Source organism: Diprion similis, chromosome 9 (genome assembly GCF_021155765.1).
Source record: "Diprion similis isolate iyDipSimi1 chromosome 9, iyDipSimi1.1, whole genome shotgun sequence".
In the NCBI taxonomy this organism is placed as follows: domain Eukaryota; kingdom Metazoa; phylum Arthropoda; class Insecta; order Hymenoptera; family Diprionidae; genus Diprion; species Diprion similis.
Window position 1 is genome coordinate 3,518,766 of NC_060113.1, and position 7,542 is coordinate 3,526,307.

Sequence of the window (7,542 nt, forward strand, 5' to 3'; positions counted from 1 at the left end):
ATGCAGGGTCACGCTGGCCTTTTTTCGGGGGTGCCAAAGCAGAAGCAGACGCGACGCGGAGGAGTTGAAACTATGGAAACACGCAGCCCGGCTGAGCTGAGGCCGAACCGAGAACTGACGCCCCTTCGCTCCTTCGGAGTACCACCACCCCACGCCAGGGGTGCAGTCTATGCTTTGACAGAGCCGCGCGGCGGCCCTTTCATGACGTTTTATTGGCCATCCGAACGCCTTCCAGCAGTTCCAGCTTCCCAATTATCACCCTGCCTACTTATCACGTGTGTCCCTGTTTCTGTATGTACGCCGAGTTTTCCTGACCGAGGAAACACTCGGTGCAGGCGACCTGGACAGGCTGCGTTATAATTCAACGTCGTCGACGTGTCATTATGCACGATATGAGATATCGGCAAGTTGAATTGATTCGTTATATATATATATATATATATATATACGTTAGGGTGGGTTTTGTCTTCTATTTTTTTTTGCATCTTTACTCGGTCGCACCCCGGACCGGTTTCAAACAAGTAATAAAAATTTTATTTTTAAAGCAGAGATCTCTGTCTCAACCGTAAACCATGGTGCAAGAGCTGTGAAGTTTGCCACTTAAACTACATACGTTTTTAAATTAGGTTTCAGTATGTATATTTCCTCACAGGAACGATTGTTTGCAAAAAAAATTACTTCTGCGATAAATCAGTGAGCGTTGATTCTAATATGCAATAAAAATATCCGCATCGTCTGTAAATCATTCTACGTCAGCTGTACCTCCGATTAGAATTTGAATTTTTTGGTAGTTTGATGTCAGTGGAAAATTGAGGAGTTTTTTGCCTTCTTTCTCCGTTTTTTCATATATTTTGAAGTGATTTAAAAGTTTTGAAAATTTTCCCTCGAATCGATTAGTTCCTCACATCGTTCGATTGTTTTACGTTCTTTGGTTTTACAATCTGAATATCATCTCGAAATGCTGTGATAGCAAATGATTGCTGGTAAAATAGCCTTGGTGAGTTGTTTCGTGACCTTTTTTAATTTGAAATCATTGCGCTGCAAATAACTCGCGCATCCCGACCGGTAGAAGCGAGCTTGTCTATCCGCTTTTAAATCGACGTAGTAAAACCATTCCACCACCGATGTCAGCACCAGTTGGAATCGGAAGTCGAGACCAGTTGCCAAAGAGAAAATAACTCACGTGCGCGACAAGGAATGAATTATTTTTTAGAGAAAAAAAAGAAGATAAGTAGATAATAGTTGTATTTTGAATATGTTAAAATATTCATTGACTGGAATAGATTCTTCGTAGAATTTAATTTAATAAAACTGCAATTTATCGCAGGAAATTAATTATGATATCTACGTACAGCTATCGGAGTTTTGTGCATTTTGCTGGTACAACAAATCTCTGAAAGTAGGTAAAAACGTTTATTCTGGAAAATGAAATTTTTCTTATTTATTTTGGGAAATTTTGATAAACAGGTATGTCTTGCCCCCCGTGAAAAAAAAACTTTGGTACATTCTTGGAATGTTTCACTTGTAATTTTATTTTGGAAATTTATTTTATCTTAATCAAAAAATTTCCCTGAGTTTTCTCTTAAATTTAATCAGAAAATTTTCCCTGAAACGATTCGAAATAAATGCACACGTCGATTTTCGGAATTTTCTTGATCAGGAAAAACATTGCCATAATTTTTTTCATTGTTGACGAATGCACCGAACATTTTTAATGAAATTTTAATCTTATATTCTTACAAAAAATTTCTGTTAATTTTCAAAAAAAATATTCGTTCGTTTGAAATGTATGAATATTTGTGGATGTGCTGCTACAGCATTTTATCATCGTTACTGCATTCACGGGCTCGAAAATTAGTAAAAAATTAAGAAAAATTGAGAATAATGAAAAAATTTTTTTTTAATCAGCAAACAAGAACAACAACAAATTTTAATTGAATTACAAAATCCGCGTGTACGGATCATATAAAAGATGAGCCACTCGCTGTCTGATCCCGGCTACCTTTGGGGAGTTCAGAGCAATTTATTCATACCGGCGATTTATGCCCTTTGTAAATAAAGATGGGACCAAAGGGGGCGAGCGTAATTTGACAAGGGAATTGTAAATCAAGCTTGTTCGTGGATCAGCTCGTTAGTGCTGTGTGCACAGATCCTTTGCCTACATGTATAATAATTGACAGTTGTATCGAAACACTGCTTCCGGAAATTTTCTTCTCTAAAAAATGAATAACTTTGCTCCATCTCAGATCAATAATTTATTTCGTCTAAATAGAATATGTATTAGGGTGTGTCGAAAGGAAAAAAAAAAAAATCTTTTTCTTCTCAAACGAGCATCAAAATTTCGATAGAGCATCTTAAATAGAATATCTCAGCCAAATATGAACTCTTAATATTGATATTTAGAGATGCCTATTTTATTTTTTTCATTTTTCATTTAAACAAAAACGGAAAATTATTCGATTTTTTTCTCTCGTAGATTGTTTCACTTATTAACTACCTAAATACAGATTTTCAACCTTCTATAAAAAAGTACTGAGATACAATTTTCATAACTCTAACCGATTAAGAGATATTCGCATATAAATATCGAGTCATCTTGAATATATCGCTTATTTGATTAGAATTAGGAAATTTCCTGTAAGAATCTGTACTCAGAAACTTTATAAGTCAAGCCGTTAACAAGAAAATACAAGTTCCAAAGTTTTCCGATTTTTTGTAACGTATTGTTTAAATAGAAAACCGGAATAATGAAACATGCATCTCTAAATAATAATATTAAGAGCTAATATTTGGCTGCGATATAATATTTGAGCTGCTCTATCGAAATTGTAACGCGCGTTAAAAAAAAAACTTCTAATATATTTTTGTTTTTTAATTAATATCAATACGAGGATCGTTTGATTGAATTTGTTGTAGCTAAGTAAAAGTGAATGTCGCATTTGAAGTACAGTCGAATAATTAAGACCGTTTCAATCCTCATGAGAATATTCGGAATTTAATTCAGGGAAATTTTACTTCGTTTGGATAAATTTTCTTCTACTCAAGTGAATATTTCGAGTGTTCAAAGAGCTCTAATTATATTATTCGAATAGTCCTAAAACGATATCAACTCCTTGTCAGTGAAATAGGAACCGAACATATCAATCAGAGTATTAATGAATTCATTATATTAAAGTACGCCTCGTCTGATCGCCAGTGAAGAAAATGAGGAAAAACAAGTGAATGTATTTATTCGTAAACGTGAAAAATTTTCCTCTCAGTATCGACGTACGCATAATTTTTAATACAATGCCCGAATTTATTATACATCAAATTCACAAAAATACTTACAAAATATAAATTACAAATGAGGAGATTTGAATAAACCTACCGGCAATAAATTGTGTCGGATATTTACAAAATAAAGGGATCTAGGGAATTCGGATTTCCTTCTTAATCTTTACTCTCTTAGCTTCGTACTTTATAATATTATCGTATATCTGTATATCAAATTACTTCTCTTTAGATTTCGGGGAGAAGATACGAAAGGAGTTTTGACGGAAGTTACGTAAACCTCAGGGAGGTAGAACACTGTATTGAGATATACGAGTATAAGTACCAAAACTCGATTAATCTCAGCTCAATCGGTATAATCTAGAACAACTCGTCTTCCGCTCAGGGCTGCAATGTAATGTCGTTATATAGCTATAGCTAGATAATGATATATATTATACATATATGTATCGGTGTAATAGATCGATATCGCTGTGAATTATGACGCCGACCGTCTTCTTCTCTTTCTCCTTCTCTTCGCTGTATCTATCAATCTATCTTCTGTAACGTAGAAACTCTCCTCGTGACTTTGATAATTGCGAAAAATATAATCGTGAATCGTTATGGTATCCATCGTTGAACTCACTGTACATCGATAGCTTTTACATTACAAAAATTATTATTGTTATTCCGTTATCATTCCGTTAATTGACGATGTGGATAATCGACATCCTCACTGTATAACTTTGTTAGTTCCGAATTTTTTAACGCGTTCAATGCGGAAATTTCTTCAGTCTAAACAATAAGAGCAAGAACCGAAAATGTGAAAATCACTTCACTTCGACAAACAAAGCCGAGGAATAAGGAAAAGAAAGAAAAGAACGAGAAAATTTCAACCACTCACGTACTTAAAGCTGAGTGAAGTTGAAAGAGACTCTTGACTCGCAGGAAACCGGAGTTAAAAAATATGCGAAAGGGGGTATATTTTTTTTGAACGAGTGTTTAATTAACATTAAAAGGTCGAATGTTCTGATAGATGCGACCTTCTGCTACTGATTCAACCATAAAAACCTACGTCGACTAATTCCATAAGGTCGTATCAGCCAAAAATAATTTTCATCACTTTTCTTGGGATCAAGTATGAATTCATAAATCAAAAGCAAAATGTCGTACGTGCCGGTAGGTACGACCTTTGGTCGTAGTGGAAATTTAAAAAGTGATCAACTAGGGTAATTGCATAGGGACGTAACCGCCAAAAATTATTATTGTTATTCCGATCATTTCGATAATTAACGATTTGGATAATCGACGTTCATAAAATCGACATCCTCACTGTATAACTCTGTTAGTTTCAATTTTTCTATGCGTTTTAGTAGTCTTTGGAGCGTTTGAAAAAAACAAAACTTGGCAGTTACGACGTTTTGTTTTTATTACCGTTAAGATTACTGAATTTCTTCAGATTTCCATTAATCTATGCGTCTCAATGGTTTTTAGAGCTTTCGCAAAAGAAAAAGAAAAATTGGTGTTATCGGAGAAACGTTTTTTGACAGTCAAATCCTGCGGATAAAATTACCCCTTGAAATTGCTTCAACGTTACAGCTGCTAACGACCAGCATTCAGTTTGTGGAAAATTAATAATACAGACGTATAATTAAATCATAGTTACTCGGTAATGGCGGATCGTTGGATGAACGCCGCCAAGTCTTGTCAATGGTACAATTATTTAAATGGAATGTTCAAGCAGGCATTTCGAGGTATAATTTACTCGCATTTAGGGTTTACACACCGTTACAGATGTTTCTCTTGAATTAAATTCACTCGCTTAAAATTAAGTAGAATTAAAAATCTTCTAATCCGATCAACAATTATTCTTAATTCAAGTACGATACATACATCATTGTAGTTGAGTATGCAGACACTTATTTCCTCAATGAATTCGCGCTGCTTACGTAATAGACACTGGCCGAAAGCGATGGGCGATGCATTCCGATTAATCGAAAACACCGATGTTTTTTTCTAATTAATTGATTATTCTTTGTCGATATTTTTAACTATCCCATTAATCGATGTTCGATTCTGCAGTTTTCTCAACATCGAATATTTCGATCATTTTTTTTCTCGGTGATTTCGTAACGCGAACGTGGAACACGTCTTATTGTTGATATTGTGTATATATTTTGAAAAAAAAAAAAAAAAAAACTAGGTTACAGAATAGACAGAAACTTTTTCTTGCAAATATTTTTTTTTTTTTAAATCTTCGATTCGTGCAATCGATTTTTTTCATTCATCGAATATCGGTTTGTGTAGAAATCGATTATTTTCTTAACTTTCTTGCTCATCTCTACATCGACCGACGACTTAACGCTTGAATATATGTACATAGATCAGTAAAAACGGGGTTCGAATCAGTTACTTGACTGAACGCAAATCATGACGAAGACTGAGCAAAGTTCTCGTCCCCACCCGGTAATAATTTACAGCGGTAAAAGCAGTCTTGCCGGCTGGGCATTCGTCCTGTAGAGGATGTTGCTGGCGGTCTGTACGAGGCCGACGTCGTTTCTTATCGACAATGGGACGTAGGTATCGTGTAACTATAGGGAGGGTGAATTACGAGGCGGGAAAAGCGGTGGTGATTGCCTCCCGAGTTTAGACGAAGGGTGTTGGTCACGAGGGTGACGGTCGACACCCAGAGGTAGGGAGGGAGGGAGGGCAAGTAGACGATGCGCCACCGCGATATCGATACCCTGCATCTTTGATTAACGATCTAACCCTCGCAAAAGTGGTTGTTGTTTGACCGCGGTGAAATCTGGCGTGGGATTTGGTCCGCAGCTGCGTTCGATCCTCGCCTCGGTGTCCCCGGGGATCGAAGCTCCCCTGGATCGCAAGGAGGAGAGGGGTGGAGGGGTGAATTCGCGGTTGAATCTAATGAATCTTTGTTTTCCAAAGCCTCGAACTTTTTTTTTTCACCCTTCGTTACGCACCACTTTATACCGAATGAATTTTCTCCAATCAAAGAAGAGTTAATTAAAATCCAATCCATCCGTTTGCGTTATATATATATATATGAATTTGCGGAGATTGATCGGACGCTCGTGTAATCAACTGCGATCCTATGTCTAGCTAATATCCGATTCTGTCTGCTGTGTGTATCGCATGAATTCCAATTTCAATTCCAATGATACCTGCAATTTATAATATAAAAATGTAAATTTTTGCATACATATATGGTACGTGGGAAACATGTAACGAAATACGTACTTTGAAATGAGTACGGATTCTACAATTGAATTCCAGTATAATTCGCTTTAACAAACGACTGATACGCGGTTCACGATCGACGAACATGAGTAGTAAAAATGGAGAAAAAAAAAATATTGCATCCACATCAAAGAACGTAATAAATGAAATTGGATTAGTACTGGTAGAATGGATTCAAGCGTTAAACGAATAATATACAATATTACCATCGGCGTAAATATATTCCAACGTAATTATATCGGTACAGTAATAAAATGATGAGCAGAAAAATTTTTGACTCTACCATTAACGCGACGAAATTTTTAAATCGTTCTGTGTAATGTTATTAATTTTCTGCAAGCGGCGGATAAAGAATTCAATTCGCGATTCCGACTAATACCAAACAATGGTCTAATATTCATAGGTAAACAGCAGGAAAGGAAAAAAACTATCCGTGCATAAAAATTTCACGATGATTAATTCGATCGGCGAACGTACTTCGGTCGATCGGAGTCGTTCGTCTTCGTCAAAACGACGCTATTTCAAACGATAAGTTGTTCAACCCGTTTCCGACTCTCTATCCAATCGTCTAACATAACATCTAATTTTCTGACCTTTGTAGAAAGATGCGTGGAGGTCTATATCGAGCTCCGTAATTCATCCTTCTGTTATCAGGTATTCACTCTGATATTGAGTCAATCAGATCATCACTTTCGACGTAATTCGTCGAATTTCTCAAGGCAAGGTATTTTTCGAATACCTCATCCCTCCTCGAATAGAATCTTATTCTCATTTCCGGCACATTCCAATCCGCGTGAAACAATTTCTTTTTTTCTCCTTTCTTTCTTTTCTTCCCTCCTCTGTTTTTTTTTTTTTTTTTTTTTTTTTTTCCAACACACCGCTCGCACAGCAATCGCATCTCAACTTGTTATTCAGACTGGATAGTGGCGCAAGAACATCCCTCGCTGTTTTCGAACCACCGTTTGATTCCGATCCGGCTTGAAGATATATCAGTGAAAAGTTGACAGTTTTTCTTATTCATCTTTCATAGCT